The following is a 21,626-nucleotide window of genomic DNA, read 5'->3' as shown; positions in this document are numbered from 1 at the left end:
CGAACAAGAAATTGTTTCTGCACATTTGTTTTAGCTGTTCGAACATGAAAAGATTTTAAGGTGCCCTGCAAGAGGAGAGTACCTACAAACGCTTTGGGTATTCTTTCAATTATTATAGTATTTATGTGATTGTGTTATGTATTTAAAAATTTAAAAATATGACGGGGAAACTGATCACTTGTCAATCCAAGATTTGAGGCATTTAGATAGACTCCACATCCACATCTGAGGGTAATTAGGGTGGTGACATGTTTTGAGCGATGACATGTTGGGTATGATCTGATACGATCTGATCTTTCAAACCTTGTTACGCTCCAAACAAATGGTGGACATTTGGATTTGAAACCCAATTCCTAAAGCCCTTTAACTGAAAAAAAACCAGCTGTCTTTTAGGAAAAAGAGAAGCCATTACTAGCCTGAGGTTAAGCCACCTTTGTTGAAGGTGTTCTACTGGTATTACAGTTGAGTGTTTCGTATGCTCTCCACATTCTGGCCATCTCTTAGGAGCAGTCCATCCACCTGAACTGTAGACAGGCTCAATTATGTTCAAGGCTGGAACATCCCGGGAGAAAAATACTTCATCTGTACTTGGAAATCTAGTCAGTCATTCTTTTGCTTTCAGGACATGTCGACCCAGGTCATCAGCATCAATTGTGCCTGTCCACATTGACATAAGCATCTGTCATCCTCTATTAACCTAAAAAATTAATGGAGGTCACAATTGTGCTGTATGTCTTAGACTTGCCAATGTGACTCAAATCTATCTACCCAGCCATCAATTATCTGTAGCGTCTATCTTGCATGACGCTGAAAGTTGAAAGCTGTACCAGCTGACAGTGGGTATGAGAAAATATACTGGACAGCTTTTTGTATTACCAAGCTGGGTTTTTAAAATATATTAAAAATATATACTGTATTAAGTCGCACGGTGGAGAACTGTTCGATTCCACCTCCGGGTCTCCCTGTGTGGAGTTTGCATGATCCCCCCTTGCTTGCGTGGGTTTTCATCGGGCACTCCGGTTTCCTCTAATTTCTAACCCAAAAATATGCATGGTAGGCTGAATGAGCACTCCAAATTGCCCCTAGGTGTGAGTGCGAGTGCGGATGGTTGTTTGTCACTGTGCCCTGCGAATGGCTGGCAACCGGTTCAGGCTGCCTTCTGCCTGATGACTGCTGGGAGAGGCTCCAGCACGCCCGCAACCCCGGTGGGGAAAAGCGGTACCGAAAATGAATGGATGGATATATACTGTATTAAAAAAAGAAGTATAATTGCTTTTTATGTATTGACCTACTCTGTAAGGAGGTCAAAGTGTCTATAGCCCTTAGAAGAGAAGTTTGCATGCCCTCAACATGCAGGAGAGTAGCTTGTTTTTATAGAGCTGGTACAATCATGCTAATGTACCGTAAATTAAGTAACCTTGGCAGTGATCTGGACTCTATGGAGTGCCATTTCAGTTCAAGATGTTTTTTATTTATTATTCCTATGATATATTGGCTTTTGTCGTATGATTCACATATAAAAAATCATTTCATCCATGCTCACAAATATGCTGTTGCTAAACACAATGTCCCTTTAGGAGAGTGAAACATTTTGGAGCTGTTTATCAGACATCTACTAAGCGCCTCATCATGAAAGGTTTATTCCCTCGCGTTGTCGTGCCAAGATCTGGCAGGCGCCATGAAACCTTCCACTCAGTCACCAAGGTTAGGTGAATGACAACACTGCGTAAGAGAGACATAAGAGGAGGAATGAGAGCCATTGAGTGAATTTACACTGCTCAGTCACGTCCATTTGTCTATGCCTTTCTTTTGTCAGACCCTTTTCTTTTGAATTCCAAGGCAGCATTTTTTAAACACATTCAAATCTCAGCTGTTGTGTTATTTATTTTATTTCATATTTACAACTGTACTTGTATTAGACAGTGCAGCCCACATTATACTTAAAGGTTTGCTGTTTGATAAGAACGGCATTAAGGTAGAAAAGGTAAGGCTAACATAATGCAATTGCATACTAATTATCACTACCATAAGACAATGCGGTGTAATTTAAAGAATTAGAAAAGTTTAAAGAAATCTGTTTATTTCACAAAGGGGAGATTTCATGCTGGCTAAAATTGTATCCCACTGCTAATGCTTTATATTAATAATCATTCTACGTATTTGCAAAACCCAATTTCAATGAGCACCCCAATGTAATTATTGTATGTGAATGACCTTAGTTTGATGCTACTAGTTCATCCATCAATTTACTCTCTACTTTAGATGTTTTCAAATTAGAGGCTGACATTTTTTCAGGACTCCCGCAGGTGACGGGAATCCCGCGGGGTGGTGTAAACTTTACCTTTAATCACAAAATTTAGACGGTACAGGATAAAAAGTTCACGTGAACAGATGAGACTGGGATTATCCAATAGGGAACAAAAAAAAAAAACTCTTGAGTCTATGAGGACAAAGGGATTGACAAACTGAGTGAAAAAAATTAAATTTTATGTATCTGACATCCAAAATGGGAGCAGTACAGGAGTGAGTCAGGAGAAGGACGGGATGGGAGTCCATATTGAAAAATATACAGGTAGAAAATATGATTGATTTTTAGGTTTGTCTTTGTTTCTTTGATTGTATTGCACATACTATTTGAAGTGAAACTCCACATGAGGATGCCAAAGACGTGCACATTTGAATTGTATTCTGTTTGAATTTATAAAAATGCTTTAAGAATGCCTGCCTCGGGAATATTGACTCGGCATTGTTTTGCTTTTTTTTTTTTTTTTTTGTCGCTACAAAAAGAGAAAACCGGGCAACTTTAGTATTGACAGAGATTGGTAATTGAATTAGTCCCATGGACACAGAGTTCGTATTGTTTGGGTATACCTTCAACGCATGAAATCAATCCCACATGAGAAGCCACGATGAATAGCTGCATGGCCTGTTGAGCATGCCGGGGAAACCCCAAGAGGTCACCAGCCTGCCGAAACACTCTAGCATCCCTTTTAGAAGGAAGACTGGAAGATGAGCCATCAATCAGGTTTCAACTTGCACTACATCATATTGTGAAGGAGAGAAAGTGAAAAAGCAGGATGATTAATGTGCCCTTTCTCTCTCCTTACACATAAGGAGATGTTTGGGTATCTGTCCTGTCACGAAAATATGCATTTACTTTTTGTATTTTTGTGCTTTTAGAAAAGTGAATAAAAATACCTATAATAAAATGTATTTCACTAAACACAAGCCAGTTTATGTTTTGGGGATGATATATGCATTATTTTTGGTGCAAGTAGTTTTGCCAACTTTCTGGAAATAAACACATTAAAATGTATGCAGAGGGCAACTTTTCTTACAATGTACTTATACTTTCAAATTTCACAAAATAAGTACAAATGACAAGGAATCCATGTTTTTTCATTTAAGTCCTGCATTTTAATAGTAAATATCTATACTTTTTATTTTACTTTATAATAATAAATATACTTTTTATACTTTTTATTTTACTTTTTAATACGTTATTATTTCCCACTTGGTATTCCAATGCTAACCCTTAAATACTTTTCACAAAAATAAAAAATTAAGGGCTCCCCTGATTCTGCCTTGATTCTTCCAACCTCTTTAAACTATGCAGCTGAATTAATACAATGTGGACATGTTCCATTGTGGCTTAAGCGGTATAGTAGGGTGGGCATTAAGAGCTCCACACTCAAGTGGGTTCTTTTTTTTTCCAAGGCCACAAAGGATGTGAGAGCTCCGAGGCCGCATGATAATACGACCACAGTTCAATGCATCGTTGATGTACTGTCTGATTTTATGAAGCAATGATTTTATGGTTCACTGCTGGCCACACAAGTCATTGGACCATGTTTTTCACCAGAGAGGAAAAAACACAAAATATGATTCTCTGACATCAATTATCAAAAAAATAACATGTAACATGCGGAGAGTATGCCGCACAGTTACTTTATAAAGGCTTGGATAAATGCCATATTTGATTACTTTCATTTTCTTCTAAGATTGATGCTCTACTATTCATAAAGTGAAGCAATTTTTAAAAAACACCTGTTGAGCTAGCACTTTGTATAACATTTTGGGTTTTTTCACATTAGTCACAACTCAGTAGCTGTTTACAACAAATATTGAATGAGACATGTCAGAGAGAGTGGCAGAAAAATGTAGTGGTCTGCCTTAGCCGGAGTGTTTTTTTTTTTTGTTTTGTTTCGTTTTTTTTAGGGATGATCTGTCTGTTACTCTGGCCCAGTCTGGGCGGGGCACCTCTGGCCCTGGGCCCCAGACTATCACTCAGGCTGATGTATAGGTCCACAGGGTACAAATGAAACCTGTCACAACAAGGGTAATGATGTCAGAGTCACTATAGCTCACCTCTGAAGGAGCAGAGGGAGGGAAACGAGTGGTTAGGAGGGTGAGAGGAGGGCTTAAGCGAGACGATGGAAAGAAGGGAGAGAGAAAGAGATGAGCATATGGGAGGGATCAGGGAGGATGAGGTGGCAGAGGGAAAGAGCAAAGAGGGCAGGGAAGGGAGGAAGATGGGGAACTGTGCCAAGGGAGGAGGGCAAAGAAGAGGAAGAGGCACTGGAGGACAAAGGTAAAGGCATAGTCAATACAGTCATTTGATGATGGGCATGGGCATGTGTACTAATTTATATATACTAGATATGTATAAAATAATGAGACAGGGGAGATTAATAACCAGATGGAGAAGAACTCCCCGTAAATGTTAGTTGGGTAGAATAAATGTGTCTACTTCCCATGCAAACATCCTCTCCATTTGTCTCTGTTGCCTCAACATCTCCCTTTGAGTCTCTCTCCATCCTCCATTGTCATTGACATCATCCTCTCTGTCACCCTGCCCACACTGAAAGCCGTAACTTCCTGCATCCTTCCTGCTTTCCCTTCCTTGGCAATCTCTCCCCATCTCAAGATGAAGCCACTAATGGATTGGAAGTCTTGTGGAAGAGGCAACAGTCATTTAAAGATTAATGTCAGGCATGGTAATCTGAAGGGCAAGTCACCACATCCTCTCTGTGTGTCCAGTGGAGGACAAGCATATGTCATCTCTGAAAAGATGCCCTCGTCATTACCAGCCATTAGGCAAAGTCTCACAGATAATGACAGGTGGGATAAATAGAAGATACATCTCTACAGAGATCATCTTGAATGACTTGTATGCATTAATTTTTTTTTTTAACTCCTAGGTTACCATTTCATCCAAGGACTTAAGGAACATATCCAGGTTTCATGTATGTACGTAAATGTCCTGCCGTGACTTTGAAATGTGCCTTTTCAGTATCAATATCTTATGACAATTGCAAATGTCTGACTGTGGACAGCAACAATGTCTCCCACCGGTGTGCAGGTAAATTAAGTGAGTTAGAGGCTTCCCCTCGTGGAGAAGAAAGAAAATAATATGCATATTAACATACTGGGTAGCATGCTGGAAAACTGATTATTGTCCTTGTGTGGATATGAGTGTGAATGATTGTCTATATGTGCCCTGGCAATCATTTCAGGGTGTCTCATCCAAGCTCAGGTGGGATAGGCTCCAGGAAATCCACGATTTAGTGGTAGACAGAATTAATGGATGGATGGCTTTGTCACATCTTCCAGACAGGCAAACAAAGCTCGTCCCTCAGTCGAGAAAAGTCACTTCAACATACTTGGTCAACATTTCCTATTTAGCCATGGCTTTGATAGCATCTATGGACATTTTAGAAAGAGTAAAAAAATGTGAATAGGTGAGTGTTCAGCAAATGGTGATAACAGCTTAAAAATACAAATGGATAAATAGGGAATTGATAGATAGTATGTGCCAAGTGAAAATGTCATTACTAACAAAATATATAATAGACAAGGTTATTTTTGTGAAATAGACAAATAAATATCCCGCCAACATCTGAGGTGCACAGAACTAAAGTGTGTATAGCTTCTTGGACCATAAACGTGGATGCACACAACAGAGCAGAGCAAGCACATGACAATCTGAGGGAACGCTATCTGCTGGAAAAGATGCTACCTTGATATACTGTAACATGAGATCATCTTTAATATGGTGCATGGAAACTGCATTGACATGCATCGCTAGGTGCTAGCAACAGAGTTTAAATGGACTCAGCAGTGTGTGAACGATAGCATCTACAATCTGAGTGCGGTTTCAATAGCCTTTTTCCTGAGGGAAAGAGGGAGGCATTTATTTGTTCAAGTGGATGAAGCACCTGGTAACCAATTGAAATTGGATCTATTAGAGCAGCAGGCACTGCTTGGGAAATATGGTAAATATAGGCAGACAGGGTGTCGGAAAGCAGACAAGATCTTCATGTTTTGTCAAGTTGAATCGTTTGAACCCATACAGTATGTCTGCGTGGAATTTTAGTCTACCAGTTCACAATACAATCTAAAAGATTAAATTAAAAGAACTTGAATTTCTTTTAAACACTTGAACATTTCACATGCTATTCAACAGCCCTAATGTTCTATGGCCCTAATTGCATAATGTAGCAGACATGCAGGTGGGAGTTGCGCCGCAAGGCTGGTTACATTTGTTCAAAGAATTGTTTGACAAGTTTCTGCCAGGTACTCTATGGAAACTAATGTTGTAAGGGCGGCGCAATAATAGACATGTCATTTGACTCAAAGGACAAACAGGTACGGCAGATTGGTAAGTTGATCGTGATAGGATGTACTTTTTCTCTTTAGAGATAACTGCTAAAATATTTCTATATGCAATGTTCTGTTTCCAGAATCTGATCTTCAGCAAATTACGTAGCATATCTGGCAATGATATGAAGGCTTTTCTGTGATATAACTGAAACTTCTACTGAACAGTTAGGTTTGGGGAGTCCATCAGACAGAAATGAAGATGCTATTTAAAATGAGGAAGTCAAATTTCTCTTGTAGTTCAAAAAAATATATACATTATTTTATTCTTCAACTCTACAAACGGTTTCACATATAACTGTAATTGCAAAATGTATTTTTTTTTAAAGGGCATTGAAACGGTAGTGGTCCATGTTGCCAACTTTATGCAGCTAGAGTAGAGTCAGTTTCTAGGAAGAGCTGCAATGCTCAGACATTGGAACGCTTCATTGCTGGGCCCAAGCCCAGATAAATGAGAAAGTTACATCAGGAAGGACATCCAGCAAAATATCGAGCAATAATATTATATTTATTTGAGAAATATATCTATATTCTACTTCCATCCATCCATTTTCTGAACCGCTTAGTCCCCACGGGGGTCGGGGGTGTGCTGGAGCCTATCCCAGCCGTCATCGGGCAGTAGGCGGGGGACACCCTGAACCGGTTGCCAGCCAATCACAGGACACACAGAGACAAACAACCATTTGCACTCACACTGAGGGACAATTTGGAGTGCTCAATCGGCCTACCAAGCATGTTTTTTGGGGATGTGGGAGGAAACTGGAGTGCCTGGAGAAAACCCACGCGGGCCCGGGGAGAACATGCAAACTCCACACAGGGAGGGCCGGAGGTGGAATCGAACCCGCACCCTCCTAACTGTGAGGCGGACGTGCCATGTTTAAAAAAAAAACAACATCTATTTGTGTGACTCAGTATCTTACTGGAAGGAATATACTACATTGCGGCTTGAAGCAAAGATAAGTTAGTAAAAGTTAGTGGACGAAGGGATAACATATTACTGAGGGTCAACTTCATTTTCTTTCTTTTCTCTCTTTTTTTCTGCCTAGCTGAAACCGTTTTTTAACACGTTACTTCACCCTTAGCTGTTCACACATCCAATCTGAGAGCTATTTCAGCATTTTTTTTACAACATTTAATTGTTTTAAAGTAAGCTCAATTGATATTTACAATTTTGCCCCATTTCAGACGTACTAAAAAAACTAAAGAAGCACAAAATGTGTGTTACTGCCAGAACCTATGGCCGCGACTGTCCTTTTTGGGAGACCTGGAAAAACATGAGAAGCAAACAAGTCTAAGAAAACAGTAACCCTAATCCTCAACCGTTTTGTGATTACTATTATCTATGTATTTATTTATTTAACTAGTCGATGACTTGGCTAGGAAGAAACAATGTAAGCAATGGCAAGCGAATAAGGATGGAACGAAGTAGATGGGAAGCTAAAGGACAGATAGCGGTCAAAGGATTGAAGGGAGAGCTCAGGATGAAAGAACCAAGAAATACAAGGGAGTGATAGACAAAGGGTAAGGAGGAAAAATTTTCTTAATTGACATGAAACAAGGATGGGCAGACAGCCAGAGTGCCCTCCCTCCCCTTCTCACGTCATTTAAAGCAGGAGTTAAAAGGTTTACATGAAGAGAAGGATACCTTCGATGTCGCTGGCAGAAGGGTTGACATTTCCACTCACCTTTGTCTTCTTGAGTGTTTAGCCTGACTGCTGCCTACCGATGAGTTATTTTATTTGCAAACACTGAACACAGAATTCAGTGACCTATCTCTTTTTGCTCACTCACTTACGCACATTGGAAGAAGGTTAGATCAGCGTGTGTGTGTGTGTGTGTGTGTGTGTGTGTGTGTGTGTGTGTGCGTGCGTGCGTGCGTGCGTGCGTGCGTGCGTGCGTGTGTGTGTGTGTGTGTGTGTGTGTGTGTGTGTGTGTGTGTGTGTGTGTGTGTGCGTGCGTGGGGAGGGAGATGAATCAAAGTGATGAACAGGGCAGCTTTGAAAAATCGGCAGCCTTATTTGGGGTTCGTCAGAGGTCTGACTGATTTATTAAGCAGGAAGTGATGGAGGAGTGTGTTCTCCTTTTTCCATTCAGACAAAATGGAGCCCAGTGGGTCCAAAAAATGTATTTCTTCTTCTGTGACTTTGAAGTTTCAAAGGAGTTAAAGTGGAAAATAATATGGGGAAGAAGTTAAAATGATGTGACAGAAATCAAGAAAGGGATGGTCTCTAGAATTAATGGCCGAGTGTTTCAAGAGAAAAATGAAGGTCACAACAATGACAAACAATCTGTGTAAGGACCATTGTCATGTTAGATTGTGAATAATATAACTGAGATCATCGTAGCACTGCGAGGGGCCAAACTGTCTAGACCTGTCTTTAGCCTCAACACATTTCTCTCCCATATCAAAGCATGAAAACATTGCTGAGAAAATATCTAATGAGTGCGAGTCACTGAACCATTTTATCAGAAATTATTCCTTATCGAATATTATTGCACCACAGTGTTTCTGTTTAGCCTTTTACAAGGCTCAGAATTATGTTAGAAGAATTTAACCCAAATATTATGAGGCAAAGCCACAGTTAAGTCAAGTCAATTTTATTCATAATCACAAACATGTCTCAAAGGGCTTCACATGGCCATAGTTGACAACATTAGAATATGATCATATCATTGTAAAAGACAGGCTTTTCATTTTTGATTTCCAAATATTTAATACTTCTTTTGTGTCTTCCATCACTGCATTAAAAGCAAAAAATGTTTAATGACTACGAAAAGAAAGAGGCTAAGGAAAGATGAGAGAAAAACACAGTAGGAGTAACAAGGATGAGAAAGCTGATGGAGAATAAGAAGCAACTAAGTTCACCTCTCATTAGCTCGCCTGCCACACACTGGACGGCATGCAATGCAGAGTCCAACGTGAATTAAACAAAGAGCGAGCTACCTCAGAGGAAAGCAGCCCTCACAGCACTTAGCCAGGCATCATAAACAACTAGCTTGCATTTGTCACTGACTCTTCACCCAGGCAAAGTGACAGCACAAATAAATAAAATAGCCTTCTTTCCCTTAGCATTCTCTTCCAGACACTATAGCTGGTCTGAGCAAAAGACGCAAGCCAGCTGGTGAATCGGCAAACAAACGAAACTAAATTTGCAGAACACAGACAGACTATACCATATTAGTTTTAGTTACTACAAGGACTACTTGGGCTTTGTATGAATTCCCACGAACAAACAAAAAAACTAAGCAACTGAAAAAATATGATAACTATAATTTATTGATATGATAGTTTGTTTAAACGGTGCCTCAACGAAAATAAAGCAACACATTCATAGATAAATTGGTTAGATAGATATTGATTAGATATTTCATATACCGTATTTTCCGCACTATAAGGCACACCGGATTATAAGGCGCACCTTCAATGAATAGCCCATTTTAAAACTTTGTCCATATATAAGGCACACTGGATTATAAAATGCATAGAATAAATAACTCAACGTTGCACAAACATTAATGCAATCTCAATTTAGTAACACTCAAAATAGTGAAAACAATAACAATATATCAATAACTAAACGTTGCTCAAACGTTAATATCACACAACACACAAAATAAACACCTAAAGCTTACTTTAATGAGTTAGTCCTCATCCATGAATCCATATTGGTCCATATATAAGGCGCACCGGAATATAAAGCGCACTGTTGGCTTTTGAGAAAATTTAGCAAAAGGGGGCCCTTTCTGATGGTATTTTTTTAGGTTTAGACCAAAGTCCAAAACTGGGAGGATAGTAGTATGTCATGAAACTGACTATCAAACACAGTACTTTAAAAGTAAACCATATCCAAAGCACCGCACCACCTCTTCATCTACTATCTCATGATCATGAATTTTTCTCTGTTTTGTGCACAATACAATCTCTGTGTCTAGATCAGGAGTCGGGAACCTATGGCTCGCGAGCCAAATATGGCTCTTTTGGTGACGTTATTAAAAAGAATACATGAGTACACTCAAAAATATCGTTGGTCTTAATTAAAATACATGCATTTAATTGTATCTAGCCTATTGTTTTTTTTTTAAATGGTATGGCTCTCACGGGAAATTATTTGTAAAAAATGGGCATGTATGGCTCTGTCCGCCAAAAAGGTTCCCTCTAGATGGTACTGATGAGGATCACCCCTCGTCTCATTTAACCACCATCCCACCCCCTTTTTGAATCATTTCTCTAATAGTTGTAAACATCCCCATTACTAGCAGGGTGTTTGCCTCCCCCTGCCATTGAAACATACTATTGAGACAGCCTCTGAAGAAAAACACAGGTTGGTTAATCAAGCCAAGGCAAAACAATTACTCGAAACCAATAATCAATGACTGTGGACAAACAATAAATTCTTAGTGTACCTGCTTCAGAATACAACAAGTGGGAAGAAATAAAGTCTTACTAATTAAACAGAAATCTTCTGGTATGCTATCAATAGCTAATAGCTACCCTGCTACACCATTTAGCCCATCTGATTAGACTGTTATAGCCCTTATAAAGGCTCTCGCTAGACTTCTACGAAATGAACAGCTCACCTTTCCTAGAAGAACTTCACGCTTGATTTTTTTTTTTTCAATAATGAACATGGAGATTTAGTTGAAAACGTAGAAATATATTGTAGTATGCAATATGTAATTATTGGCAGAAATATAATGACCAGGTTATGTGGAGTGGTTCCAACAATGTTGATTACCGTTGCCGAATTTAGACTAAACTTGCATACTTTGGACGGCTTTCCAGGTAGTATTTTGTTCATTAATGCACACTATGAGTCCAACGTTTGGACATCCACTTCTCATTTGACATCATTCGTTCAACAACATGAGAAACCATGTTAAAATTTTTGACTGGTAGTGTTTCATCTGGAGCTATATGTACAATTGTACGAGCTCTAGTAACGAAAAAAGTACAGTAAATATTGCAATCATCTCCTCTTGATCAGACATCTGGGTCCTTGAGTGGGTGATGGGTGGTACCTCAAGAAGGTGTTGGGAATTAACAAACAACATAAACTGAACACCAGGGGAAATCAGGTTAAGCATATCTGTCTGGTTTTATGAGAGCTGTGTGCAAGCTTCTAACAGCAGAATAAAACAGCTTTAGCACAATGAGGAGTTTATCATATGTAGAGCAGCTCTGATTGAACAGCTTCGGGGTACTGCCCAAAGTGGTACCACATGGTGGTGTGGGAAAAAGTTAGAATTTCCAGTCTCCGAATGAGATTTTTCAGCAGAAGAGCCAACATTAGGCTGCGAGCAGTAAAGTTTAGACATCTTTACTTAGCACAAAAGCAACGCTAACTCTGATGTGATCAATAGTTGTTCATGACTTGCTTTCAAAAGGTGCCATTCTCTTTCTAGATGTATACCACTGCCTCATTTCCAGTCAACTCTTCTTCTCTGTCTCATCTACAATTCTACCCTCGACACGCCAATTCATTTTACTAGTGTTTGTAGCCTGTTTATTTACGAAACATTTAAATCCCAAGGATCGCTTTTAAATTGTTTGGGTGTATACAGATAAAGGCATCATTTCTTTATCATCTTATTTGATATCCATATAATGGTAATTTCTGTCTCCTCTTCTTCCTGTCTTTCACCTTATAACTTCTTTTTTATTTTATTTTTGCAGCGCTGTGTAAATGCATTCATAATCATGAGGATAGTTCTACATCATTGGCCTTTGGATGCTTCAAATATAATACTAACCCAGGTATACCTCGTCTAGTGCCATGATTAGACCTTAGTCACTTTTCAAGAAAACCTCTACCAACATCTTGTCCTGCATCTTCTACAATGTCTTTTTTGGGCTCCTTTGCTTTCCTGCAAACCACTGTTCACAGGTTTATCGGCGCACATTGTTGCATTTCAACGGAAGCTTGCACAGCATTCTGCCATTAATAATTGAAGAGGCCCCACATGGGGGGGTGGAGGGGCACACTCTCAGTCTAAATGGATTGTTCGGGGAAGAATCAATGCTAGCCTGTGAGGGTTTTATTAGGCCCTGCTGAAGGAAGGTACAAGGACATCATCAACGCTTGGATTTCTTCTGTCTTAATTGTGCCTTGATATTGCATGACACATCCTCTTCTCTTCACTCTCAACAACAGGAAATCTATTCGCTGACTGACGCCTTACGGTACAAATTGAATTAAACATAAATGATTCTTCAAGTGTATGAATCATTCATTGTCTGTGATGTCTTTGACTATGATGCAGGCTAAACAGGACAAGACACGGTTTTGTCTTTTCTTGTTTGTTTCTGGATGCAACATCCTCGCCAACCAGGAAGGACATATTAACCAAAAGACCAGAAGAGACATGGGCAAAGGATCGGAGAAGCTGGGGAACGTGAAATGTTACCGTGACCTTCAAGACTTCTGACGCTTGGGGGTGGCTGATGGCTGCACAGGCAAATAACCCTCAGCAGGACTCTCCACTGAGGACATTTGCATTTTTCTCTTTCTTTCTTTCGTAACTGTGCACAAAGCATACATATATGCTTTCTTATTTAAATCCATATGTGGTGGAATCTAAATAAAATATAAATGGTATTATACAGTATATCTTTTGATTTTGATGTGTATTCTGCTATTCACGTCCATTTACTGTCAACACAAATGAATGAAAAGCATTTTACCTCATCAATGAAAATTGACTACACTGCAGTTTATTCAGACAGCGTGAGGATTTACTAAAGAAACTAAGTGCTGCCTTTCGTGGAAAGATAGATGTATTTATAGTGAGTTCATTGTAAACTCTAAAAACTCAAGGAAAGCTGAGAAAAAAAAGGTGTTAATACTTAAACAAAAAATTCACTGCCATTAGCAAGTACACTTGTCTATTACGTTTATTTCAACAGGGTTGGGGGAGTGTCTATGCCACTCCACGCTAAATTTCAAACTTCAAAACAACTACATTGATGGACAACCACCAGTAGATAACACCGATGTCCCATTTTAGATATAAATTCAGCAGTTTGGGAGTCCACAGGGAGAACCAGCTGAATTTTGTGCAACCCACCATGTTTCTACTACTGATTATAAAAGAAGGTAAATAAAGATATCAAACAAAGCTGAAGCTTATAGTCTTTGTTACTTTCCAAGAATGGCTCTTGCACGCTTGCATCACTCTTCTTGACATCTAAGCATGTTCCAGAAAAGTGTGTACACATCAAATCCATTAAAGTGTCAAGTATTACAGTGATGTCGAATCAGGTCAGTGTTCGTGGAGAAGGTAGAGCGTTTAGTGGCCTCATTCTGCTAGTCAAGACCGTCTCTCAAGTATTTATGTCAAAGCAACTTGAAATGACAAATCGTGGTCCAAACAGCACAAGGTCTATTTCCTTGCTCTCTCAGTTTCAAATATTTCATTATATATAATATAATGTGCTTGCTCTCTCACTTTTCAATATTCCATACGTATAATGAAGATATAAGAACTGTCCATGGTCAACTAAAGGCTTAAGAAATGCCTTTAAAAAGAAATATTTACTCATAGAAACTTCATAAAACAAAGAACAGAAGGTGCTGAAGTTATATATATATATAAAAGATATAAGAATAAATTAACTAATCCATAAGATTAAGTAAAAAAGAATACTCTAAAATAAAGTAGAACATAATAAAAATTATATGAAGGGGATATGGACTCTACTAAACAACATTATTAGAGATGGTACCAAACAAAACAATCTACCTAAATATTTATAGTTATAAATTATATTAAAAATTATAACATGGATGCAGGCAGTTTCAATCAGTTCTTTGTAAATAAATGTTGGGCCTGAGATAGCAAAAAACATACCAAATCCAGCCTCAAATGTAGACTACAGGGAAAAGGAATCCCCACTCGCTTTTGAAGGCAGTTAAGGAAAATTAAATTATTAACATTGTAAAACAGTGTAAAAATAAAACATCTACGACTGCAATAGCATTGATATTACATTAGTTAAGCAAATCATTGAGAGGATTTCAAAGCCACTTGTGCACATCTTTAATTTGTTTTCTTCTAACTGGTACATTCACAAAAGAGATGAAAATTGCTAGGGTCATTCCGCTTTATAAAACTGAGAGCAAAAACAACTTTACAAACTACAGACCAATCTAAATATTGCCAGAAATCTCAAAAAATAATTTGACACAATTAATCATAACATACTATTCAATAAACTGGAAAAATATGGAATAAAGGGATTAGTATGAGACTGGGTAAAGGATAATTTTGAAGGACGACAACAGTTTGTAAAGTTGGGTAATCACTGCTCTGGATATTTGGACATTAGGTACTTGTGGTGTCCCCCAAGGGTCAATACTAGGCCATAAATGGTTTATTTTATATATAAATGATATGTGCAAAGTATCTAGAGAACAAAAACTGGTCAATTTTGCAGATGACACCAATATTTTTTGTTCAGGTGATAACATCCTACGAGTGGAATCAGTGTTAAATGAGGAAATGAAAAAAATAAAAATATGGTTTGATTGGAAAAAATGATCATTAAATGTATGTAAGACCAAGTTTATGTTATTTGGCAAAGGCACAGTGAACGTGAAGGTATGAATAGAAATAGATGGGACTGAAATTGAAAGGGTGCAAGAAAACAAAATTCTTGGGGTTATCATGGATGACAGGCCGAATATGTACAGTGCAAAATTTCAAGAACCATTGCAGTCATATATAAAGCAAAACAACTTCTGGATTACCATTCACTTCGGACACTTTGTTGTTCACTTGTCTTGCCATAGTTGCATTATTGTGCTGAGGTTTGGAGAAATACTTACAAAACTTCATTCTGCAGAAAACAGCAATACTATTCATAAAGTCTACTTGGAACACACAAATCACTTTTCATACAATCCAAACTATTGAAATTCACTGACATAGTATCTTATCAAACAGCAATCATCATGTGTAAGGCAAAAGCAAAACAACTACCAGAAAATATCCAAAACTTATTTAGGAATCGGGAGGGAGGTTATAAGTTAAGGGAATCATATCTTCAAAATCTTAAACATATTAACAACCTTGAAAGGTTTCTGTATATATATAACCGGGGTGAAAATATGGAACAGTCAAAGTGAGGAACTCAAGCTAAGTGCAAATATCCACCAGTTCAAAAAAATGTACAAAAATATGTTGTTTAGCAGGTACAACGACTAAAGCTCGTGGACTGTCATTGTGTGTGTGTGTGTGTGTGTGTGTGTGTGTGTGTGTGCGCGCGCGTGTGTGTGCGTGCGTGCGTGCGTGTGTGTGTGTGTGTGTGTAGGGGTATAAATATGTATGTGTGTGAATAGATATGTATATGTATGCATATATATATATATATATATATATATATATATATATATATATATATATATATATATATATATATGTTCTCTAGATACTTTGCACATATCATTTATATATAAAATAAACCATTTATGGCCTAGTACTGACCCTTGGGGGACACCACAAGTACCTAATGTCCAAATATCCAGAGCAGTGATTACCCAACTATATATGCATATAAATTATGTTTCGATAAACGGGTGAGAGCTAAAAAGCTATGCTTTTTCTCACTCCTCTCCGAATGTCTTTTTTTTCTCTCCATGTGTTTATTTTGCTTCCTCAATTTCATTTAACTTTATCTGAGAACAAACAGGAAGCTCTGTATTATTTGTATATTGGAATAGTTGGAATAAAATTGTAAAAAGAAAAAAAAAGGACTATTTCCTTGCCCTCTCACTTTTAAATATTCCATTGACTATTTACAGTACATTTTAGGAAATGCTTCCTGACAAGCATTTCTTAAGCTGTGGCGTAATTGGACAGAGGGTTGAATGCAACAAAAACACGCATTGTAAGGTAGATTTACTTGAGTACTTATGTAACAATTAACCCAAAGTAATTCACCCCTAGAGTTCTTTCCTACACTGTTTAAAACTAAGCAACAACCTTTAATTGTGTTTATTTATTCTAACTGTTACTCAGTGTAAAAAGAACAGACTTTGTATGTTGGCAGAAGTGGCTGAAATGTTCAAGGCAAGGTTAGGACGAAATGGGACATTCAGAGATTGGCATTATGCTGCTTCTATTTTCCAACTGTGCCAAAGGCAGAAAGAAAAAAAAAAGCAAATAATAACTTTCTCTTCACCTGGAGGTGACAACTAACAAGCTTGTAGATCTCTCCTAGTACATCGTAAACATTGGAAAAGCTATGTGGCCATAAACAAGCCTTTTTCCCCTTTCTTTTTGCTCCTCATATTTTGACGTTAGAATCATCAAAGCTATTTCAGTCAAGCATTTTAATTAACAATGTGACCATTGTCATCATACACACCTTCTCCGTACTGTAGTTTGGTTCACTTGCTTAAGCTCGATGCGATGCTGTCCAATGATTATTATTATTTTTTTTAATTTAAAGGTACTATTATATTAGAACATGGATGAACTGTGTCTTAGTCCTTAAGGACAGCATTTGGTACCAGCAGATAATAAAAGCCCTCATAAGCCTTTTCTCTAAGTTTTTTTTTTTTTTTTTTGTGAACAAAAACATGTACCACGAAGTAAATTCACTCATTGCCGGATGTCCTCCGATGTTCTCCCCGTTTGATGTCACTGAATGAAAAATCAAACCAGATCTGTTTATAGCTCCCATTTGTATGCATTTCCATTTTTACTGAAAAAGGATGACCACACACTCGGACTGCACATGAATGACTCTGCAGAGCATGACGTATGATTCATTTTGTAGATGCAATTAAGCTACGTATGTGTATGTGGTCTAGTCAGCCTTACACTAAGTGTGAGGCATTTTTAACAGTAGTGGCCTCCACCATGGCCCCGAAACAATCTTGGCTGTCCATCTTGTGACAGGTGAGCATGATTGAGGTGCATTACAGCAGGAGAAAACAACGGATGCTTGAGCATGCTCTCCAATCACCCATCTCATACATAGAGAGTGGCTACTGGATTGATGGCATGTCAAGAACTGTGTATGGTGGAAGCATGCTTGGTTTCAACCAGCTTGGAAAAAGCACGCTACACAATGGCAGTACCAAAAATCCAGCCAAGTAAAACGCCAAAGGAAAAAAAGACCAATTCTGAAAAAAGCTACCTTCAGATCTTGAGGAAAAAAGACATTTTAAAAGTATATATATCCATCACAACTCCAGGAGAGGAAACGCTTCATAAAATGGATCCAGACCATTAAGTCTGCAAGGACACTAATGGCTGTCCGTCCAAAGGATTCTCTGCTAAGGCAGCAGTGATGGACTCTCTCCTGTCGTGGCGATCATTGTGTGGTACCACATCTTAATAGCAACAAGATGACTTAAGTAGACATAACCCTGGTTGAGCGATCACAAGATTTGTAATTCAAACTCTAACATCAAACAAATCATAGCTTAAAAATCCAAGAAGTACAATTCAACATGCATGACAATGAAAAACCAGAGTAAGAGCTCCTCATGGTGTGCAAACGCCATCTCATGCATTACATCATCGGTTGCCCATAATTTAATGACTTCGCTCCAGGAGGCCAAACGTTTGGGTGTAATTGAAAGTGAAATATGGAAAAGCAAAAGACTCAAGCGGCGTATGATTGGTTGCCAGAATAAATCTGAGGTGGCATAAGTCAGAATATAGAATATATTTGAAAGGGCTGGACAATTTCCAGTAAGGTTGGTCTCGGGCAGTCAGTGAGTGAGCATGCTAATCCACTGGTGGATGTTTTATGTCTTGCTTGGATGCCTCCTTCTGGGCGCCATAGCAATGAGGTGTTTCTGGTGGGGCGGCTTGTGTGTTGGGATTTAAGAATATGTCATGAGACAGAGCATAACCAAAAATTCTAACACAGCATCATCATAAATTTGATTACATTACATTGCGCTGCGAGCTTGTGAGCCATTCTCAGGCACCATAAAAAAGAAAAAGCTTTAACAGAGTTGCTGCAGCTCCAGAGGAAAAAAACAAAAAACAAATAAAGCCATTTTCTTTTTAACAACCGGGGTGGTGGCAAGATATTGTCCTTTGGGTTTTATGAGCTTTGCAGACACTCACTGATATAACAGCAGACATGAAGAGGGGTATTGATTATTTTAAAAATTGTCCTTTTTAATCAATTATTAATGTGAAGTGCAATCAATGTTTTATAACTATGAGTATAAAATTCCAAAATGTATAACACAGTTCTAAACTTCACAAAAAAATTGTAATGCAATTACAGTGCATTTTCTTCAAGTGCTTCATATATCAAATACGTCAGTCAAATGTGTCATGTATCCAACAAGGGGATAAGCACGGCATCATCACTCATTTTAAATACATCCTAGAAATAAAGCCAAGTTCACAGCTTGGAATGCTGAAATAAAAATATATGGTGGTTCTGGATGTATAACAAAAGTCCAACATATGTCCTGAGGCTCGACCTATACACACAAACATGGTGAGGAAAAAGAAAATTGTAGGACTGGTGAGATCCAAGGAAAGATAATTAGGGGTGCTCGTCAAGTGGAATGAATTGATCAGACATTGCCATTGAGAAGAATCATGACCCCAAGCTTCTCTGTTCAAAAAACGCACACATTAATTTACAAGATACACCTCCGCCAAAATAAGAATCATAAATATGCTTCAAAACTAGTATTTAAAAATAAGAATTATAATACTAACAATACTACGAATAGTGATAATGATATTCTTAATACTACAAATAATAATATGTAGCATTCTGCCACTTTCTTTCGGGGTGGGGGTGGGGGGGGGGGGGGGTAGAGGAAAGCCGAGACACTGGAACTGTCTTTTCAGAACCACAACTGCGCCACTCTGCTTCCTTCCCGTATTTAGACACCTGCAGAAGCATCGCAGTGTTGGGGACATGTCTATGCATTTGGCAGAAAACCACAAATGAAAAGATAAAACATTGGGAGGCTGCATAGTATGTCCCGTGAATTTCGATATTAACGCACGGTTTGCGCGCTGCAAAACGTTCGCGGTCAATTTGGCGGGGTGACAGATGGTTGAAAATCCACGAACGTGAGTGCAAAAGTGTGCAGAAGGAGCCTCCTTACCTTTATCAACCTCAGAGTTCCTTTCTGGCTCTGGTGTGTGAGCCGTCACATCTTCATGTTTAAAACAAGCAGTAATCCCCGAGTTTCTTTCTTTCTTTCTTTTTCTTTGCGTCTAAAATTGTGCGTCCCAGCGGCAGGTCCAGTCGATTCACCAGTTCCTCTATCGCGATAAATCTATAAGTATCTTTTTATGTCTCTTATTTATTTATTCATTCATTTATTTATTTATTTATTCTTACTTAAAATCCAGCCCAGCGCAGGTTGCCGAGAACGCGCGTCTGTGTTCGGCAGGAGTCGCTCCCTCAGCACCAGCCGCCGTGCGCACTTGGAGGAACCACAAGCGAGTCCGAGCACTGACTGAGGGAATGATGTCATGCGTACGGCCCTCCCTCCCTCCCTCCCTCCCCAACAACCCTCCTCACATACAAGCCCCACTGTCTCTCTCTTTCATACACACCTCTTTCCTCGGCGTGCTCCCCCTATACCACCCAATTATTCTTATGGGGGCGAAAACTACCAGGTAGGATAAAAATGCAACTGGACAGTTTGTGCGACTGTTTTCAGAAGCAAGAAAATTATAGACATTAAATGTGGTATTTGTTTTCAAAATATCGTTGATCGAAAACAACGGGAACACGCGCGCGCGCACAGGCGCTTTGCAGGATTTTTTTTTTTTTTTTTTTGCAGCGCTCGACTTGACACGATGAAGTAACGCCGTTCCCCACGCCTCGCCTGAGGTGTGGTCCAGTAAAGCATCGCCGGCAATGTCACCAGGACGGGTGGAGGTGGGGGTATGGTTTGCCAGCGTTGCAAACCACTTTAACTCTCCTCTTTCCCAATGCATTTGGCACATTTTACGTATAGATAAGATTGACAGAGAATAGCAAGGTTCATGATCAATATCACGCTCCATTACAGTGCAAAGACATCGCACTTTAACTAACGCATGTGTTAAAGTGCAACTCGGCTATAAGGCATAAATGCTTTTAGTGTCGTTTGAGGGTTTTGATTTGGCAAAAATAAAGAAAAAAGTTACACAAATAATTATGATAGTAAATGATATTAAGCTGAAGACAATTTAAGTAAATGCCTCACATTACTTCTGAAGGCTACCCATAAAATATGTAGGTCTATTATATGAACGATGAGGGGCAATCATTAAAACTACTCTAATACTAGCTTTCATTGCAGTTATTTGAATATTTGCACAAATCAGTTATTATGACGATAAAACCTACTATTCCGAAAAAGTTGTGTAATGCTGACATTGTGTCAAAAAGCATTCATATTGTTATTATTGCAAAAGAAAAATAATTTCATTTAATGTCACAATAGTCAAATTGAAGTCATTCACTCACAAAAATGTGCAAATGCAGACCTTTTTTCAATTATTGCAAAAGACAAATGATTTCTTTTAATGCCACAATAGTCAAATTGAAGTCATTCACATACATACAAATGTGTAAATCCAGACCTTTTTTAAAATCATTTTCCTCAAGTGCATAAGCATTATCAGCCTATAAAATAATGCAATTAAAATGTACTCTCGAAGGAAATACATGTCACAGCATGTCTTTTAATGCCACAATAGTCAAATTGAAGTCATTCACATACACAAAAATGTGTAAATCCAGACCTTTTTTTAAAATCATTATCCTCAAGTGCATAAGCAGTATCAGCCTAAAAAATAATGCAATTAAAATGTACTCGTGAAGGAATTACATGTCACAGCATGTCATGGCAATGCTGTCGTGATATCACCACAAATGCCAGAGTCATATTTTCCCATATGCTTAAATTAAAAAATGTGTACATCTACGCATTTGTCATGAAGCACTTTTGTGCCACTGTGGGTGAATGGAGCAATAG

At 38.5% G+C, this 21,626-nt stretch overlaps 1 protein-coding gene across 5 annotated transcripts in view; it reads right to left on the bottom strand.

Moving 5' to 3' along the window:
* The window catches only part of ptprsa (protein tyrosine phosphatase receptor type Sa), a 166,627-nt gene extending 146,494 nt beyond the window's left edge, over positions 1-20,133 (bottom strand). For 3 of the 5 annotated variants that reach the window (XM_088393319.1, XM_088393316.1, XM_088393315.1), the window contains exon 1: positions 19,758-20,100. The gene's annotated coding sequence lies outside the window, so the exon portion shown is untranslated. Of the gene's footprint in view, positions 1-19,757 lie in introns of all 5 variants that reach the window. The other 2 variants (XM_088393314.1, XM_088393318.1) reach the window with 2 other exon arrangements.
* Between the last annotated feature and the right edge of the window lie 1,493 nt (positions 20,134-21,626).

This window comes from Syngnathus floridae, chromosome 13, assembly GCF_059516105.1.
Source record: "Syngnathus floridae isolate MCC-2025c chromosome 13, RoL_Sflo_1.0, whole genome shotgun sequence".
Taxonomy (NCBI): Eukaryota; Metazoa; Chordata; class Actinopteri; order Syngnathiformes; family Syngnathidae; genus Syngnathus; species Syngnathus floridae.
This window is presented reverse-complemented; position numbering and strand designations above follow the sequence as displayed.